Source organism: Eulemur rufifrons, chromosome 30 (genome assembly GCF_041146395.1).
Source record: "Eulemur rufifrons isolate Redbay chromosome 30, OSU_ERuf_1, whole genome shotgun sequence".
Lineage (NCBI taxonomy): Eukaryota > Metazoa > Chordata > Mammalia > Primates > Lemuridae > Eulemur > Eulemur rufifrons.
Window position 1 is genome coordinate 24,078,775 of NC_091012.1, and position 19,734 is coordinate 24,098,508.

Genomic DNA, 19,734 nt, shown 5'->3' on the forward strand with positions numbered 1-19,734 from the left:
ATTTGAACTTTAAAAATCACGTAGTTATTATTTGAAATTTAGATCTTGTGTCTACATGATTAGCTAAGAGACAACATTCAAGACTGCTAGTTGTAAGCACTTTTCTCCAAGGGTTGCTAGTCTTTATTACAAATAAATGAAAGACCAAATCATTTTGGCCTTTGCCACTGTATTTTCTATTAAGATTTTTTTTTTGAAGTAATAGAAACGTGGTGTGTTTTATAGGAATTTTGGTGAGGTGAATATCATTTACACATCTGGTGAAAATCATCCTAAGGTGAAATTGCAGAATCATTATCATTTTATCCTTCTCATTAGCTTGCCTTAGAATATCAGGTACTTCTTATGCTTATGCTTTTAAGTCATGGCCCTTTACAAATATAAAATAGTCAATATTTTCATTAAATAAGAACAAAATCTATTTACAACCTTATAATGAGTCAATGACCATGGGGAATCGTGGTATTTAGCTGAATTATAAACTGATATTAATCATATCTACAGTAAATCCCACATGTTTACTCAACACTCATTGAGATACTTTCAAATTAGTCTGGTTTTGAAGGAGAAAATGTTTACATAATTTTTAGCCAAGTTAATTTTAATTGAAATTGAACTAGGAGTTACCATCATCTTCAAGTTTATGAAACCCATGAAACACCATCACACATCCCTGGCTGGGAAGATTAACTGAGGCCATTCCACAGGTGAGGACATGGAAGTCCGGGCATGCCAGCAAGGCATGGCAGGGCCCTGGCTGAAAGGCAGGATGGAAGAGTAGGAAGATAAGAAAAATCTTCATTTGAGCTTGGCTCTCCTCCAATGAGACCATGGGCAGATTACTGCTTATCTGTGCCTCTGTTGACTCAGAAGTAAAATGGGAATCATATCATTCTCCTACTTACCTTACAATATTTTTATGATTTTAACCCAAATATGCCTGATTTGGAGACATCAGAAACCCTGCAAACTTTGCTGAGGGTTTTGAATGAAGTTCATAGCTGACAAGGGCAAAACTATAGCACAGACCAAGTACTTGGATGTGGGCATCCCTGGTAGGGATATGTCGCCACTTTGTTCAATCACAGAGCCCTGGCTGCACCTAGACAGGCACGGATCTCAACACATGCTAAGTAGAATAAAAAAATGGAATCACACCAAGCCACATAATCAAAAGGCTGAAAATCAGTGACAAAGAATAAATCTTAAAAACAGCAGGGGCCGGGCGCGGTGGCTCACGCCTGTTAGCACTCTGGGAAGCCGAGGCAGGCGGATTGTTTGAGCTCAGGAGTTTGAAACCAGCCTGAGCAAGAGCGAGACCCCGTCTCTACTAAAAATAGAAAGAAATTAGCCGGACAACTAAAAATATATGTATGAAAAATTAGCTGGGCATGGTGGTGCATGCCTGTAGTCCCAGCTACTTGGGAGGCTGAGGTAGGAGGATCACTTGAGCCCAGAAGTTTGAGGTTGCTGTGAGCTAGGCTGATGCCATGGCACTCTAGCCCGGGCAACAGAGTGAGACTCTGTGCCCAAAAAAAAAAAAAGCAGGAAAAAAATGACACATTACATCAATAGGAACAAAGATAAAATTTCTACTGACTTCTCATCAGAAACAATACAAATCAGAAGAAAATGGAAAAAACATACCTTTAACTCACTGAAAGAAAAAAATGGTCAATGTAGAATTCTGTATCTAGGACAAAATCCTTCAAAACCAAATGTAAAATAAATACATTTTCAGGTGAAAGAAAAAGCTGAGACAATTTGTCACCAATAGAACTTCACTATAAGAAATGTTACAGGTAACTCCTTCAGGCAGCAGGAAAACGACACCAGATGGAAACTTAGAGCTGCATATAGAAATGATGAGCATCATTTGTTGAAAGAAATACAGGTGATCCCACCTCAAATGCCAGGCATTTGAGAAGAAAGCACCCATCTTATTTCCAAAATGAAAATGATCTTACTGTGTTCTCTAATTATAATGGTAATGTATGATCATGATAAACCTTCAGAAAATAAAGTTTTCAAAGGAAACAAAAAAAAAATCATGTGTAATCTGATTATCCAGAGAAAACCACTGTTGAGATATCTCTCTCTCTCTCTCTCTCTCTCTATATATATATATATATATATATTTTTTTTTTTTTTTAGACAGAGTATAACTCTCTTGCCTGGGCTAGAGTGCCGTGGCATCAGCCTAGCTCACAGCAACTTCAAACTTCTGGGCTCAAGCGATCCTCCTGCCTCAGCCTCCCAGGTAGCTAGGACTACAGGCATGTGCCACCATGCCCAGCTAATTTTTTCTATTTTTAGTGGTTTGGCTAATTTCTTTCTATTTTTAGTAGAGACAAGGTCTCGCTCTTGCTCAGGCTGGTGTCTAACTCCTGAGCTCAAGCAATCCTCCCGCCCTGGCCTCCCAAAGTGCTAGGATTACAGGAGGGAGCCACTGCGCCCGGCCACTGTTAATATTTTGGCATACTTCTCTCCAGTCTCCTTTCTTTTGATATACATAGATATGTATGTATATATGTGTAAAATGGGATTCATACTGTACAAGCTATTTTGTAAGATTACTCTGCACTGAATATCCCTGCAACTAAATCTTTGTGCACATCCTGAATTATTCCCCAAGGATAAATTACTAGAAGCGGAATTGCTGGGTCAAAGCAAATGAGCAGTCACACAGTTTAAGCTACGAGCTGACAATTTCCTTCCAGAAAGACCACCATTTTCACTCCTGCTGTGTGGAAAGACAGTGCCCACCATTTGTACCCTCATCAATAGTGTGCTTGGTCTTCCCTTTTAAAAATATTTGCCATTTGATAGACATTATTGCTTTCGTTTGCATTTTTCTGTTTATTAGTGAGAATGATCTATTTTTCATGTCTGGAGCCATTCGGAGTTCATCATCCCAAGGCTCATTCTTGTTCTGGGGCACAGTCAAGCCAGACCCTTGCTCTCCACAGCCCTGGCTCTGCGTCCCAGCTGCCTCTCGTACTTGCTGAATGACTTTGGAAGAGGGGTTAATTTTGCCAAGCCACCATTTTATTGACTGTAAACAGAGGATACCACCATGCTCACAGGATTGGCATGAAGATTAATAAAATGGTACGTGTGAGGAACTTAGCACAGTATCTGGTACTTAGTAAGTCCCAGTGAAGGTACCAGAAGAAAAAACAAGTTGGTGCTACATAGTCATAGGAAAGACTTCATGTTCTTTCCTGAGTTTTAGGAGAATGTCTCTAGGGTTTCACAATTACCTATGATTTGGGCTATGTGTTTGCAATTGATTTTTTAGAATCAAGAAGTTTACCAAAATCTTTTACTAGGAATGCTTGTTCAATTTTATCAGATGTTTTTTTGGTGTCTATTGAAATCATCATGTGCTCAGTCACCTTTTTACTGGCTGATGTGGTTAATTCTAACAGTGAATTTTCTAGTGTTGAATCACCCTTGCATGTGTGTATTCCTCCATTTATAAAATATTTATGAAGCATTTACTGTGTGTCGGGCACTGTTCCAGGCTCTGGAGATACAACAGTGGAAAAGGCAAACCAACTCCTGCTCTCATGGAGCTCACATTCCAGTGGTAGCAGGAGGCGATAAAGAAATAAATATAGAATGTTGAGTGGGCGCTGTATCCCCTGCCCGCTGCCATGGCCACCCACAAGCTCGTGTGGATCCGGCTGGGTGAGAGCGCTGGAACCTGGAGAACCGCTGCATCGGCTGGGACGACTGGGACCTGTGCCCGTTTGGCCACGAGGAGGTGAAACTCGCCGGCAGGCGCAGCGAGGTGCTGGCTATGAGTTTGACGACATCTGCTTCACCCTAGTGCAGGAGAGAGCACTCCGGACCCTCTGGACAGTGCTGGGTGCCATTGACCAGATGTGGCTGCCCGAGGTGAGGACTTGGCACCTCAATGAGTGGCACTATGGGGGTCTGACTGACCTCAGTAAGGCGGAAACTGTGGCCAAGCACAGTGAGGCCCAGGTCAAGATCCAGAGGCGCTCCTATGATGCTGACCCCTCACCATGCCCTGCCTGCAATAGAGCCCAACCACCCCTTGTACAGCAACATCAGTAAGGATAGTAGCTATGCAGATCTCATTGAAGACCAGCTACCCCCCTGTGAGAGTCTGAAAGACACTATTGACAGAGCTCTGCCCTTCATTCCTAGGAAGAAATAGTTCCCCAGATTAAGGAGGGGGGAGGGGTACTGATTGCAGCCCATGGCAACAGCCTTCAGGGCATGGTCAAGCATCTGGAGGGTCTCTCTGAAGAGGCTATCATGGAGCTGAACCTGCCGACTGCTATTCCCGTGGTCTATGAATTGGACAAGAACTTGAAGCCCATCAAGCCCATGCAGTTCCTGGGGGCTGAAGAGACTGTTCATAATGCTATGGAAGCTGTGGCTGCCCAGGGCAAGGCCAAGAAGTGAAGGCCAGTAGGACAGAATACTGCCCAAGGAACACCCTCCCATTCCTCTGCACCTCTCCCCTGCACATGTCACACTGACCACATCTGGAGGCATCCTAAGTTGTAGCTGCAGATGGGTACCAGTGGCTCCCATTTTTATCTTAGTCATTTTTTCTCCTGCACCCACTCCCTTCATATAATCTAGTCAGAATAGCACCTCTGGGGCCTGGGTTTCTAAGTCCAAACCAAGGGAAGACTCCTCTTACCCAAGAGTTGAGAGGTAGTAACTCGGGGTTTTGCCATTGCTTTGTTTACGAGGGACCTGCTTGAGTAGTGGCTAGGGAGGAACCATGCGAACGCATGACCAAATGAGAACAAGAGAGCCTCTTTGCTCCCAGGAGCCGGTCCTGTACTCTGCAGTAGTCAGGCCACTGCCTGGGGGGCTCTAGTCATTCCGGAGGAAGATGAATGTAACCTGCATGGTAATGTACAAAAACAGCTGTTTCCTCCCTGACCCCAGAGGAGCTGGCTCCAGAAGGTTGGGATCAATCCCGAATTAAATTTGTGTTGCATTTACTTTTATAAAAAAAAGAATATATAAATAATACAAAACAAAAACCCTCCTGGGGTTTCCAGTGGCTGTTGAAATAGTCCCACATATGGCCATGAGAAAATAAGCCATTCATCACGCCAATATGGGATCAGCCCCTTGAATTCTAAGGGGTAGGAGTACATCCTGCTGTGTATTTTAGAATCCTTCCCTGGCCTTGTTCTGTGGCAGGAAATACCTTTTGATCATGTCCAAGTGTGTCTTTCACTGTCTGATTTCTGAATCATGTTCTAGTTGCTTGGCCCTGCCATGTGGACCCAGCACTCATTTTGAGCATAACTGTACTATCTTTTTTCCAGATCAGTGTAATAAAGGAGAGATGTGCAATATTTTAAGAAAAGAATGTGTATGCAAAAGATAAGCATATATTTGGCATGTTTGAGATGACTTGTGTGGCTGGGAAGCAATTAGAGAGTTTTAAATTGGGGGGGTGGTGACAATCAGGTTGATGTGTGAAGAAGGTTACCGTGGCTGCTGTTGTGGGAAGTGGGTTGGAGAAGGGCAAGAGTGGATGCAGGAAAGCCATGCAGGAGCCTGTTGCACTAGTCTCGGTGAGAGCTGAGGGTGACCATGGTTTGGACCACAGAGCTGGCATTGGAGGTAGGTTATGGATATAGTCATGTGTCAACCACTAGGGCATGTTCTGAGAAATGCTTCATTAGGTGATTCCATTGTTGTGCAAACATCATAGAGTGTCCTTACACAAACCTAGACTGTAGAGTCTACTCCACACCTAGGCTATATGGTCCAGCCTATTGCTCCTGGGCTACAGACCCATACGACATGTGACTGTACTGAATACTGCAGGCAATTCGAACACAATGGCCAGTATTTGAGTATCTAAACATATCTAAGCATAGAAAAGGCACAGTAAAAGTATAGGATTACAGTCTTATGGGACCACCATCCTATACTTGGTCCATCATTGACCAAAACATTGTTATGTGGTATGTGACTGTATTTGGATATATTTTGAAGGTAAAAGCCCACAAAATTCATTAAGAGAAGGGCTGGGAGGCATGAGAAAAATAGAGGAGTCCCAGGGAGTAGAATGGAGTCACCATAGACTGAAACAAGGAGGATTGTAGGAAGACGAGGTTTTGGAGGGAAGATCAGGAGTTTGGTTTGGAATGTGTTAAGTTTGAGATGCCTGTTAGATATCCAGGAGGAGATGTTAAGTGGGCATTTGGGTACCTGCATCTAGAATAATCCTTGTTAGATGTGCTTCATCATTCTTTTAATATTGTTCTGAATTCTATTTGCTAGCATTTTATTTAGGAATTTTTATTTGATTGGCCTGCACTTTTTTCTTTTCTTCTGGGCTATCATCCTCAGGCTTTCATACCCAAATTATGCTAAAGACTTTGATCCAAATGATCCAAGTTGAACCCCAGGAATCCTCATTTTTTTTCTTTTATTCTTATTTTTAATTGACTCTTAATACATATTTATGGGGTACAGTGTGATATTTTGATATATGTATATAATGTCTAATGATCAAATAAGAATAATTAGCAGGCCGGGCGCAGTGGCTCACGCCTGTAATCCTAGCACTCTGGGAGGCCGAGGTGGGCGGATCGTTTGAGCTCAGGAGTTCGAGACCAGCCTGAGCAAGAGCGAGACCCCACCTCTACTAAAAATAGAAAGAAATTATATGGACAGCTAAAAATATATATAGAAAAAATTAGCCGGGCATGGTGGCGCATGCCTGTAGTCCCAGCTACTCGGGAGGCTGAGACAGGAGGATCGCTTGAGCTCAGGAGTTTGAGGTTGCTGTGAGCTAGGCTGACGCCACGGCACTCACTCTAGCCTGGGCAACAGAGTGAGACTCTGTCTCAAAAAAAAAAAAAAAAAAAAAAAAAAAAAAAAAAGAATAATTAGCATATCCATCACCTCAAATATTTATCATTCTTTGTATTGAGAACATTCAAAATCTGCTCTTCCAGCTATTTGAAAATATCCAATAAACTGTTGTTAATTATGGTCACCCTGTGGTGCTATAGAACACTAAGACTTCAGGAATCTTCATTTTAAAAGCACTCCATGGGATTTCTGATGCAAGTGGTCCAGGGACCATTATTTGGAAAACATGTTTTCAATTTCTTTCAATATTATCCATCCATTGAGCTCTATGTTTATCCTTGAGTCAATTTTGGTCCTTTATATTTTCTTATAAAACCCTATATGATATGCTAGATTTTCAAAATTTAGCATAGAATTTATAAAATAATATATTATAATTTTTAAAAACCTCTGTATCTGGGCTAGAGATATCCTTTGGCATTCTAAGTCATGTGTACTTGTATGATCCTTCTTTTTTCCTGATATTATTTGCCCAAGTTTAGCCAATTTTATTTTATATTTTCAAAGAACCAGCTCCCCAATTTCTTTTTCAACTGTCTTCTACTTCAGTAATTTTTTATTTTTCCTTTATTAACTGTTTCTCTATTTTCTTTAGGTTTCCACTATTGTTGATGTTATTATTGTTGTATCTCTCCAACTTCTTGAATTCAATGCTCAATCTTTTCTTTTTATTCTTTCTTCTCTATTTACAAACCCAATTGACTTCTGGGAAAGATGCCAGTATAAATGTGCTTGACAGAAATCCCCTACCACTGAAATCAACAAAAAGGCCCAAAGAGAGAAGAAAACATCTCTGGCGAATGGTGTCAGGCAAAATACAATTTGTATTGAAGTGATAGAGTATTCTAGTAGCCAACACACAACCCTTCAACCCCTGGGCATAGGATAATAAAGATAATTCCAATTGGTCTCAATTTTCTCTGGCTTGGAGGGACAAGATCTAAAAAGTTCTCCAGAAAGGACAAGAAGCTCTCCTCTACTTAATTTTTCCCCTACAAAAGATCACTGGGGAGTGAAACAGGAATCAAGGTAGCTGATAGTGATTTTCTTCCCATTAAAACCAACTTGTAATGATGAAAAAAGCTGGGGCCAGAATGGGGGAGTGGAATTAATCACAACACAAGCTATCAACACCAATAAATAAAGAAACAAACAACAATCACTGAATATATGGGGAGAATCTGCAGGAAAAAAATAAATAAAAACAGCAAAACCAATCTGAAAAATGAGTTCAAACCAGTGAAACAGAGTTAATCTAACAAACAGGAAGGAACTTTCTAAAATCTAATCAGCATGCTCTGTGAGATTTGAGAGAATATGCAGATACTCTCTTGCAGGCCACTGTGAAAAATGAAAATATTAGAGAACAAGAAAGAATCCTTACAAATATTCAACATGATTGACAAAATAAAAGTACAAATGAGGTACTGACTAGCAGATTGAATGCTGCTGAAACTGGATTTATTAATTAAAGAACACTGCAAGGAATGATCATGGAATGCTGAGCAAAATGACAAGGAAATGGGAAATAGGAGAGAAAGACTAAAAGATTTGGGTCTCCATGTGGAAAGAGCCCACTGAGTGCTGAGAAGGAAAGACAAAATTAACCTCACACTTAAACATACCTTGGGGAAATTCTGGAATCCAAAAGATGAAGAGAAAGTCCTACTTGCTTCCAAAAAGAAAATCAAAATTATCCACAGGGAAAGAAAATCAGATTGGAGTCAGACTTTCATCTTTAATATTAACTGATAGAAAACAATGAAGCCATGTTTATATATTTCCAAGGGAAAAATAATTGCTAAAATTTATATCCACTCAGACCAGGTTTGTGAATGGAAAATGCAGCCATTTTCTGATGTTACAGAACCCAGAAGTACCTGAGCTGGACATGTTTGATTTACCGCCCACCCCTCCTAGATCCACTCTTCACCCTACTGTAACCTGCTGACTGCCTCAGAAGGCTAACTTGTATGAACTTGATCAGTGTTGCTGCTTTGACCTCTATTTCCCAGTTAGGTTGAATAGAGATACCCCAGCAGGGGATTGGAGGAAGGCAAAGAATCAGGTCACAGTATTTATTCCTCTGACTCCATCCCTGCAAGGTCACCCTGAGTCGATGTGTCTCTTGACTGAATGAAGGTCACTGCCTCTCTCAAGAGGAGTGAGTTTACACAACTCTTTATACAACTGGGTCCTGAGAACTGCTCCCTCCACTAATCCCTTCAGGCCTAGGCATGCTTACAGGTCAGCTATTACTAAGTCCCAGGTTTTTGCACTATACCTTTTTAAATTACCCTCTTTCCAGCTGGGCATGGTGGCTCACACCTGTAATCCCAGCACTTTGGAAGGCCAAGGTGGGAGGATCACTGGAGCCCAGGAGTTTGAGACCAGCCTGGGCAACATAGCCAGACTCCATCTCTACAAAAAACTCGGAAAAATTAGCCAGGTGTGGTGGCGCGTGCCGATAGTCCCAGCCACTCAGGATGCTGAGGCAGGAGGATCACTTGAGCCCAGGAGTTCAAGGTTTCAGTGAGCAGTGATAGTGCCACTGCACTTCAGCCTGGGCAACAGAGCAAGGCCCTGTCTCAAAAACGGAAAAAAAAAATTACCCTCTTTCCCTCCTATGCCATATGTTTCCCATTGGGACCCTGCCTAGTACAATCACTGATACCAGAAATAGCCCCAGGAAACAAATTCTCCAAATAGGATTCTGGTACCAGAAATAGCCCCAGGAAACAAATTCTCCAAATAGAATTCTGGGTTTGGCTTGGACATGTTTTGGAGCAGTGCAGAGAGTCTTCTTGCCAAGATGAAACAGTCCATGGGTAATCCATGGCATTCAGAAACGTCATGATTACTCACATGATCGCCATCCATTAACTAGGATGAAGTGCAAGTGAAAGGCAATGTGATAGGAGATAAAGTGACTATGGCACTTGGTTGACATGGCAACAATAGGGTTTATAAAGATTGTGGTAGCACCTAGATTCCTTTTAAGGCTTTAGAAATCACAGGGAAAAAATAATTTTAAAACTATGAACAACCATTTTTTAAATTCAGGATTGCATTTATATTTATTTTTTCAGCATATTACGGAGGTACAAATGTTTAAGTTACATATTGCCTTTGCCCCACCCAAGTCAGAGATTCAAGCATGTCCATCCCCCAGACAGTTCTCTTCACACCCATTAGGTGTGAATATACCCACCCTCTCCTCCCCCCTCCCACCTGCCCAACACCCGATGAATGTTACTACTATAAGAGCACTTAAGTGTTGGTCAGTTAAGTCAGTTAATACCAATTTGATGGTGAGTACATATGGTGTTTGTTTTTCCATTCTTGGGATACTTCACTTAGTAGAATGGGCTCCAGCTCCATCCAGGATAATGCAAGAGGTGCTAGATCACCATTGTTTTTTGTGGCTGAGTAGAACTTCATGGTATACATATATCACATTTTATTAATCCACTCATGGATTGATGGGCACTTGGGTTGTTTCCACATCTTTGCAGTTGTGGATTGTGCTGCAATAAAAATTCGAGTGCAGATGTCTTTTTTTTTCCTTTGGGTAGATGCCCAGTAATGGGATTTCTGGATCAAGTAGTAGTTCTACTTGTAGCTCCTTGAGGTATCTCCATATTGCTTCCCACAGAGGTTGTACTAGTTTGCAGTTCCACCAGCTGTGTGGGAGTGTTCCTAGCTCTCCGTGTCCACACCAACATTTATTGTTTTGGGACTTTTTTTTTTTTTTTTTTTTGAGACAGAATCTCGCTCTGTTGCCCCGGCTAGAGTGCCGTGGCATCAGCCTAGCTCACAGCAACCTCAAACTCCTGGGCTCAAGCAATCCTTCTGCCTCAGCCTCCTGAGTAGCTGGGGCTATAGGCATGCACCACCATGCCCAGCTAATTTTTTCTATATATTTTTTTTTAGTTGTCCGGCTAATTTCTTCCTATTTTTAGTAGAGACCGGGCCTCGCTCTTGCTCAGGCTGGCCTTGAACTCGTGACCTCAAGTGATCCTCCCACCTTGGCCTTCCAGAGTGCTAGAATTACAGGTGTGAGCCATCATGCCTGGCCTGTTTGGGGAGTTTTGGATAAAGGCCATTCTCACTGGAGTTAAGTAATGATATCTCATTGTGGTTTTGATTTGTATTTCCCTGATGATTAGAGATGTTGAGCATTTTTTCATGTTTTTTGGCCATTAGTCTGTCTTCTTTTGAAAAGTCTCTGTTCATGTCCTTTGCCCACTTTTTGATAGGGTTGTTTGATTTTTTTTCTTGCTGATTTTCACGAGTTCTATATAGGTTCTAGTTATCAGCCCTTTATCAGATGTGCAGCATGCGAACATTTTCTCCCATTCTGTAGGTTGTCTGTTTGCTCTCATGATAGTTTCCTTGGCTGTGCAGAAGCTTTTTAATTTGATCAGCTCCCATTTATTTATTTTTGTTGTTGCTGTGATTGCCTTTGGGTCTTGTTCATAAATTCTTTGCCTAGGCCATTGTCTATAAGAGTTTTTCCAACATTTTCTTCAAGAATTCTTATAGTTTCATGCCTTAGGTTTAAGTCTATTATCCACAGTGAGTTGATTTTTGTGTGAGGTGAGAGGTGCAGATCATGTTTCAGTCTTCTACATGTGGCTATCCAATTTTCCCAGCACCATTTATTGAATAAGGATTCTTTTCCCCAGTGTGTGTTTTTGTCTGCTTTGTCAAAGATTCGATGGCTATATGAGGATGGTTTTATATCTGGGTTCTCAGTTCTGTTCCATTGGTCTATGTCTCTGTTCTTGTGTCAGTACCATGCTGTTTTAGTTACTATAGCCTTGTAGTATAGCTTGAAGTCTGGTAAATTGATGCCTTCCAATTTGTTCTTTTTGCTTAAGATTGCTTTTGCTGCACGGGGTCTTCTCTGGTTCCGTACGAAGTGTAGCAGTATTTTTTTCTAGATCTGCAAAAAATGATGTTGATATTTTAATAGGGATTTCACTGAATCTATAGATCACTTTTGGTAGTATACACATTTTAACAATGTTGATTCTGCCAACCCATGAGCATGGTATGGTTTTCCACCAGTTTACGTCCTCTGCTATTTCCTTCCTCAGTGTTTCATAGTTCTCCTTGTAGAGGTCTTTTACCTCCTTAGTTAAATATATTCCTAGCTCTTTTATTTTCTTTGTTGCTATTGTGAAGGGTATTGAATCTTTGATTTTGTTCTCGTTTGACTATTGTTGGCTTATAGGAATGCTACTGATTTCTGTACATTGATTTTGTAACCTGAGACTTTGCTAAAAAAGAAAACTACAGGCCGGGCACGGTGGCTCACGCCTGTAATCCTAGCACTCTGGGAGGCCGAGGCGGGTGGATTGCTCAAGGTCAGAAGTTCGAGACCAGCCTGAGCGAGACCCCGTCTCTACTAAAAATAGAAAGACATTATATGGACAACTAAAAATCTATATAGAAAAAAAAATTAGCCGGGCATAGTGGCGCATGCCTGTAGTCCCAGCTACTCGGGAGGCTGAGGCAGTAGGATCGCTTAAGCCGAGGAGTCTGAGGTTGCTGTGAGCTAAGCTGACGCCACGGCACTCACTCTAGCCTGGGCAACAAAGTGAGACTCTGTCTCAAAAAAAAAAAAAAAAAGAAAGAAAACTACAGACTAATAGTCCTTATGAATATAGATGCAAAAATTCTCAACAAAATCCTAGCAGATCAAATTCAGGTGCTTATCAAAAAACTAATTCATCATGACCAAGTGGGCTTCATCCCAGAGATGCAGGGATGTTTCAACATACACAAATCTAGTAATGTAATTCACCACATAAATTGCAGCAAAAACAAAGACCATATAATCCTCTCAATAGATGCAGAAAAAGCATTCAACAAAATTCAGCACCCTTTTTGATAAGAACACTTAGCAAAATAGGCACAGACTGTACTTACCTAAAAATTATACAAGCCATATATGATAAACCCACAGCCACCATCATACTGAATGGGGAAAAATTGAAAGCATTCCTGCTTAGAACTGGAACCAGACAAAGTTGCCCTCTATCACTGCTTCTATTCAACATAGTGCTAGATGTCCTAGCCAGAGCAATCAGACGAGAGAAGGAAATCAAGGACATTCAAATGGGTAGGGTCAAACTTTCGCTCTTTGCTGACAATATGATCTTATATCTAGAAAACCCAAAAGATTCTGCCATGAGACTACTGGAATTGGACATGCAATTAAGAATACAACTACATTAGGAATGACTGTATGGGGGGGACACAAACAGAGAAGCAGAAGGTTTCCATGGCAGCTATCACCTTAGGCAAGGGAAGGTGTGACTGAAGGCCAACCCCCAGGTCTAATTGTGAGGGTTACAGAAATGCAGTGGCAGTGAATTATTCAATCCTTAGGTCTCTTCAGCTAAGGTAAGGGCACTGATAGGGAAGGACAGGGGCTCTGAAAATTGGAATAGAGACTTTTGAGAAGTCAGGAATTGGTAGCCTCTCTCTTCTGTCCCTACATTTAGGCCTTTCAAGGTCATACACTGGGCAGTAAACTCACAAGCTGAGACCTCTCCTCACCACCTGTCACTGCCTCCAGGGCCATAATGAGAGTTAGATACCAACGTAGCCCTGAGGGAGAGGTATAAGGCCTATTCAGGGAGGAGATAGTCCACAGTCTAAAAGAATTACAAAACCCCAGCAAAGGCTAAATTCATTGGCATGGACACATTCATCTGGTTTGCAAGGTTCAATACGTTGGTTCCTGGGAATAGTGTTAAGAGTTTACAAGGTTGGCTAATCAAAGCTTTGACTTAACTAATATCCTGTACATAATAAGGTTGAAATGCTAGAGCTTCCCGACATACTTACTATACAATACAGAAGTCCAAAAGCTCCAGCTGATGGTACGTTGGATGGCTTTAACATGTGCAATCTGCTTGGCCATCCACTAACAATACATACCCCATGACCCAGGATATCCTGGAGGACAGTTCCTTCGCCAAGTATTAAGGAATGAATTAGTGGGGAATTTTGGGAAGCTAGAATAATGGCAACAGCATAATCCAAATTTGCCAACACCTCCTTCCCTTCCCCCAAATAATTAAATAACAAGAATAAATAAAACCATACAAACCCATACCTGTAGTATAACTAGAAGGCAGGGAATCTTCAAACTTCAAATTACCCGTAAAGAGAAAAATAAACAAATCCCAGCATACCGTCTCTCATGCTACAGCCACAAGCCTTCATAGAGAACAAGGGTAATCTGAGAAAATGTATGTGGGAAATAGAAGAAGAGAGCTGGCTGTAAGCTTAGGAATGATATAAAAAAATTACAAGAAGGAGAAAGTGCACTATAATGGGAAATATTGAAAAAAGTATCCCAGTAGGTCAGAATACTGATTACAAGAAGATAACTTTAAAGAACATACAAGACCCAGGAGATAGTCTGAAAGGGTTTCAAGGAAGGAAGAGAGAGACACCCTCAGAAAATGCATGGATAAGGGAAAAAGAAACACGAGAAGGAAACTCAAGAGTCTGCAAAGTGAGGACGATGGCATTTCATACAGGAGTCTCCATCCTCCTCATTTGCTGGCAAATTAATAAAACTTCTCTTTCCTTCTCCTCAAACCACTTGTCCTTGTTCTTCTGATGTGGCCTCGAGGACAAGTGTCAAACTTTCAATAACAGATTTGGTGTCTCTGGGTGGGCCATCAGCTTCACAATATATTGGCACCCTGCAAATGCTGGAAGAAGCAGGGAGCAAATTTAGGTCAATCCATGGGGCAGGAGTGTCACTTTTTTGGGTAAGAAAGAAAGAATTATCCCAGAAGCTGCCAGGGCGTTTTAGCTTGGGGGAGTCCTGTCTTTTTTCTCCCAGAATGGACACAGCTCCAACCAACATGAACTGAGTTGAGGAGAAGGAAACAGATTTGGGAAGTATCATGACAGCCATGGTCATTTGTGAGAAAAGTTTCCCAGGATACTGAGGCCCTGAGTCAACCCATTTGCAGGGGAGGTTTCAGACCTCCCTGTTGGATTTGAGAGGTGCCATTTGCGGGTGGGAATCCCGAGGTTTAGTGGAACTAGGGGACCTGGTTTGGATGGAGCTATTTGCGGTTCCCAGGGAACCAGGGAGGACTGGTAGATGTTGGTTCTCTCGTCTGAAAGAATTTGGTTCTCAGTTGTGTCCTTTGGATTAAGAGATGCTGATTCTCAATGAAGAATTTGGTTCTGGTTTCTGGTTCCCATTTTGTCGGCCATGGCATTTTGTGTTGGGAATTCCCTGTATCGTCTGTGTTTGTTTGTAGAGTTTTGTTGCAACATGGAAAAGTTCCATCTAAAAGTCCCTTGGGAAAAATTTTGGCTGGTCAACTTATAGCTAAGAACCTATGTGTAAAGAAAACGGTGTTATTGTAATCCAATATACATGCTGGAGCTTGAGGAGAACTGGCTGCTAAATGAAACCTTGAATTATACTGTTCTATAACTGGAATTATATTGTCAAAGATCAGGTAAATGGGACAAGATCCCATTGTGCTGGGTTATTGGGTAGGAAATGTCTGATTTATTTGAGGTCGGACATTTCATATTCAATGACCTAATACAATCTTAAAGCCTGGGATAAAGTTAAGGGTATACTTTGTTTTAGTTAAATAGATTCCCCTGTGGGGTGTTGGGAGGACCAGTGAGCATGGCCCACTGGCCCACCGCCCCACAGTGAGGGGGAGATGGGGGAAGCACACCCAACATAGTCCTGCTGGTGCCTGCCACAGCTGGGGTGTTATGGGGCCCCTGTGGGAGGTCTGCAGGTGGGCTGGGAAGCGGTGCCTTCCTCTGCCAGCACGGATACTACTCCAGCTCCAGGCCAAGGGTAAAAAGGCCAGCTGCTGGGGGTGGGGTAGGGCGTGAATCGCTGATACCCACTAAGTTAAGACTTGGGGTTAGGAATGGTCTCTCACAGCAGGAAGCACAATTTGGCTAGAGGGCATATCTCTAGCTGGAGCAGGGCAATTAGAAAGTACATAATGCCAGGAAAGAACAAAAAACTGAAACCTACACACACTCTATTTGTGGTTCCAACCAAGGGGACTTTAAACAGTCTGTGTTTTTGTAAAAAGAAAGGACAGAACACTGCCAGGACTCCAGGTAGCCAAAAACCCCAGGAGAGTAAATGGTTTTTTCAAAGTCCAGGACTCAGACAGCAAAGGAGGGGGCCTGGAGCCCCCTTCCTCCACATATTCCCACAGGAGCCCTGGGAAAGATTGACAGTGGGTTCAATTGGTGTCAACCTGCATGGACAGAAGCAGTCTGAGTGGGCCCCTTCCCCCAGCCGCATGGGCACTCTACAAGCCAGGCAAGGGGCAGTGGGAGAGGGGCCAGACAAAAGTGAAGAAGCCTAGGTGAGAGACAACTGAGGAACTTGAATGATACTCAGTTGCATTTCAATGGCAAGATCCTGAGACTAGGGTGGCTTTGCACTGCTTCTAGACTGTATTAGGGGTTTTAAAAGGGCTCTCCTGCCTTGTTTGATGAGAGTGTTATTAAAGACTGTGTTTATTCTCAATCCTGCCACCCTTTTGCCAGCCAAAAAGAATGAGCCTTTGTAGCATGACTGTTTAGAGGTCCTGGAGGCTGTGTATTCTAGCAGGATGGATCTGTCAGATTAGCAGAGACCAGAGCAAGATTGGGATCTTTTCACTGATGGAACAGCTTTATGGACAATGAGGGACTGGATTTGCGGTGATCACAACAGTGGCACTGCCACCTGGGACTTCAGCCCAGGAAACTGAATTGCAGTTATCGACAGGAAAAAGGTAAACATTTATACGGACTCCGAATATGCTCTTATTATTGTACATGCTCTTAGTGCCATTTGAAAGAAAAGAGGTCTCCTGGGGGGTAAGAATATTACGTATGCCACTGAAATAATGGCCTCCATACAGGCCGTGCCTGAGCCCAAACAGGTGGCCAGCATGGCAAAAAGAAATCAGGCCAATGACAGGACTGCTAAGGAGGCTGCTGGAGGCGATCTGTCTTCTGGGGCCTTGATATCCTGGCTAGATTTAGACCCCCTTTAAAGCTAAAGACTGGGACTCTGACATTTGGTATGGCAGAGCTAAGTAGAGACAAAATTCTCATGGACTTGTTCTCCTACCCAAAGCATTGGTTCAGCCTCTTATGAGGCACACGAATGTACACATTATGGACGTGATGCCTTAATGAATTTGGGGAGACCTCATTTGGGAGGATCCTATGTGCAGCAAACTGTTTATGTGCTTGGGGTGGTCTAAGGACAGAAAGGCAACCTTAGAGCCCAAAATGTAGGGGGCCCAACCCTTTCGATGATTGGCAGTTTCACTCTGTATTAGTAGGTATCTTTTCAGGCTGGGTAGAGGCTTGTATCACCCAAATGGAGGGAGTGTCTAAAACTGCCAGAACACTTCTGACAGGAATCACTGCCTTCGCCAAGTTCCTGTGTGTGTGCACCAGCATGGAGCAGGAACGAGCCTCAGAGGACGATGGGATGGGGGGCATCAAGCAGTCCAGGAAAGAGGCCAAGGAGATGGAGAATGACAGGCTGGTGATGGAAGCCGAGGATGGGCAGTTGCAGAGATAGCTTAGCAGCTCCTCCTCCTCCAGTGGGGATGTCAGCAGGCACCACAGTAGCATGGCCGAGCTGCAGAAATCTGAAGCCAAGAAGGAAGAGATCTAGAAACTGATGGAGGCAGATGAGGCTCAGACAGGGAAGGTCAAGCTGTCTGTGTCCTGAGACTCCCATTCTAGTTGCTGCCCTGGCTTCTAACTATTGGCTCAGTCTCTGGACTGACAGCCCCATTGTCAGCAGGACCCAGGAGCCCAGGCAGCCCTGGGTATTTCACAAGGTGACTACTCCATGGCAGTGTTGCTTCCTGCCGTCTGCACCTGGATCTGTGCACAATGTCTTGTGGTCGCCCATGAACTTCTTCGAGTGGAGCCTCAGTGGGAACCTGGTGAGAGTTTTCTCCAAGGAGCTGGACACAGTGGACTCAATGATCCTGCAGGTCATCAAGATGTTCACAAGGTCCCCTCCTCCATACAGAGCGACAATGGAGCCTTTTTTAAACAGGGGGTAATGCAGCAAATAAGCAAGTCCTACATCTAGAATAAAAATTACATACATTCTAAAATCGATGAAGAAAAGTGGAATAGGGTGCTGCTACTTTCCCTCCTCTGGATAAGGATAGCCCTCAGAAGCAGGCTTAAGTTAAGCCCCTAAAAAATAGTTTATGAGAGACCCTTCCTCGAACCCCTAGGTAAGTATGGTAATATAACCATGAGTAAGGAAAGCAGAGTAAAGCAATATGCCAAATGAATGGTTCAGATACTAACCATTATGCATGAGTTTTCCTCCTTCAGGTCTCCACCCCAACTGGAACCAGAGAAGTGGAAGGGACCCTATGAAGTGCCTCTAACAACTCATACCTTGTTGAAATTGTCAGAAGTGAAACCTTGAGTCCATCATACCAGAGTAAAGAGGTGTCCCAGGGAAGAAGAGAACCCAAGCCACAGTGGAGGGACCAGCTTTTAAGCTATCTAAAGTATCTGTTTAAAGAAAATGGAGGCCGGGCGCGGTGGCTCACGCCTGTAATCCTAGCCCTCTTGGAGGCCTAGGTGGGCAGATCGTTTGAGCTCAGGAGTTCGAGACCAGCCTGAGCAAGAGCGAGACCCCATCTCTACTAAAAATAGAAAGAAATTATATGGACAGCTAAAAATATATATAGAAAAAATTAGCCGGGCATGGTGGTGCATGCCCGAGTAGTCCCAGCTACTCGGGAGGCTGAGACAGGAGGATCGCTTGAGCTCAGGAGTTTGAGGTTGCTGTGAGCTAGGCTGACGCCACGGCACTCAGTCTAGCCTGGGCAACAGAGTGAGATTCTGTCTCAAAAAAAAAAAAAAAAAAAAGAAAATGGAAAAATAAAAATATTGATATTTTTGCTAATCTTTCTTTCATTGTTTTTTCCTGTCTATAGGATGGAAAGACAGCTCCTTAGTGAGGATTTCCCCAGGCTATTGCCTCTTCTGTTAAACTCTCTTGCTGCTGGGTTTGTCATCCTAAACCTTGTTCGGTGCTGTGTATGATTTCCGAATTTACAGAAGCCAGTCTCGTGGATCACCTATAGGATGCAACTAATAGCTCTGCACTCAGAGGTTCCATGTTTCTTTCTAGCCCAGCCCTGTATCAGACATTGTGTACAAGGTGACAATCCATTTCACCTTGTCAATCCTCACTGTTGTACTTATTGCTTATGACTTTTTTCACCTGGTGATGTTATTGTAAATATACTGCCAAAGCTTTGCAATGGCATACATTAAGTATAAAACTTCCATCTGAAACATTGCCCCAAATCAGCAGGAAGTATTAACAGCTCAATTACTACGTCACCCCTCCTCCCATAGATATGAAGGGGAATATGTAACAGAGGGAATGGCCTGAAAAAAAATGGCAAAAATATTTTCTGCCTCTTTAAAACATCCTCCACTCCTTTCTGAGAACTAAAACCTGCATCCCTGCCCCAGGCCAGTGATTAAGAGGGGCAGGGTAATGTCTTTTGTTCTTTGTGCTACAGGAGATGGCTCAGCCCCAACCTGGGTGGGAGGGACGTCCTGGGTGGAGGTCATGAGATTGTCTTCTGTGGGATGGGATGATCACAACCATCAACTGTAGTTGAACAGCAATTGCCTGAAGCTGAGAACCCACCCTTTAAGAGCTCTGTATTTCTGCTTGTTATTAGGACAATGGCATTTCAGACAGGAGTCTCCATCCTCCTCATTTGCCCACAAATTAATAAACTCTTCTTTCCTTCTCCT

At 42.8% G+C, this 19,734-nt stretch overlaps 1 pseudogene; it reads left to right on the top strand.

Annotated features, from left to right (window-relative positions):
* Positions 1-3,659: 3,659 nt before the first annotated feature.
* LOC138378277 (phosphoglycerate mutase 1-like) lies at positions 3,660-4,481 on the top strand (annotated as a pseudogene).
* The last annotated feature ends 15,253 nt before the right edge of the window (positions 4,482-19,734 follow it).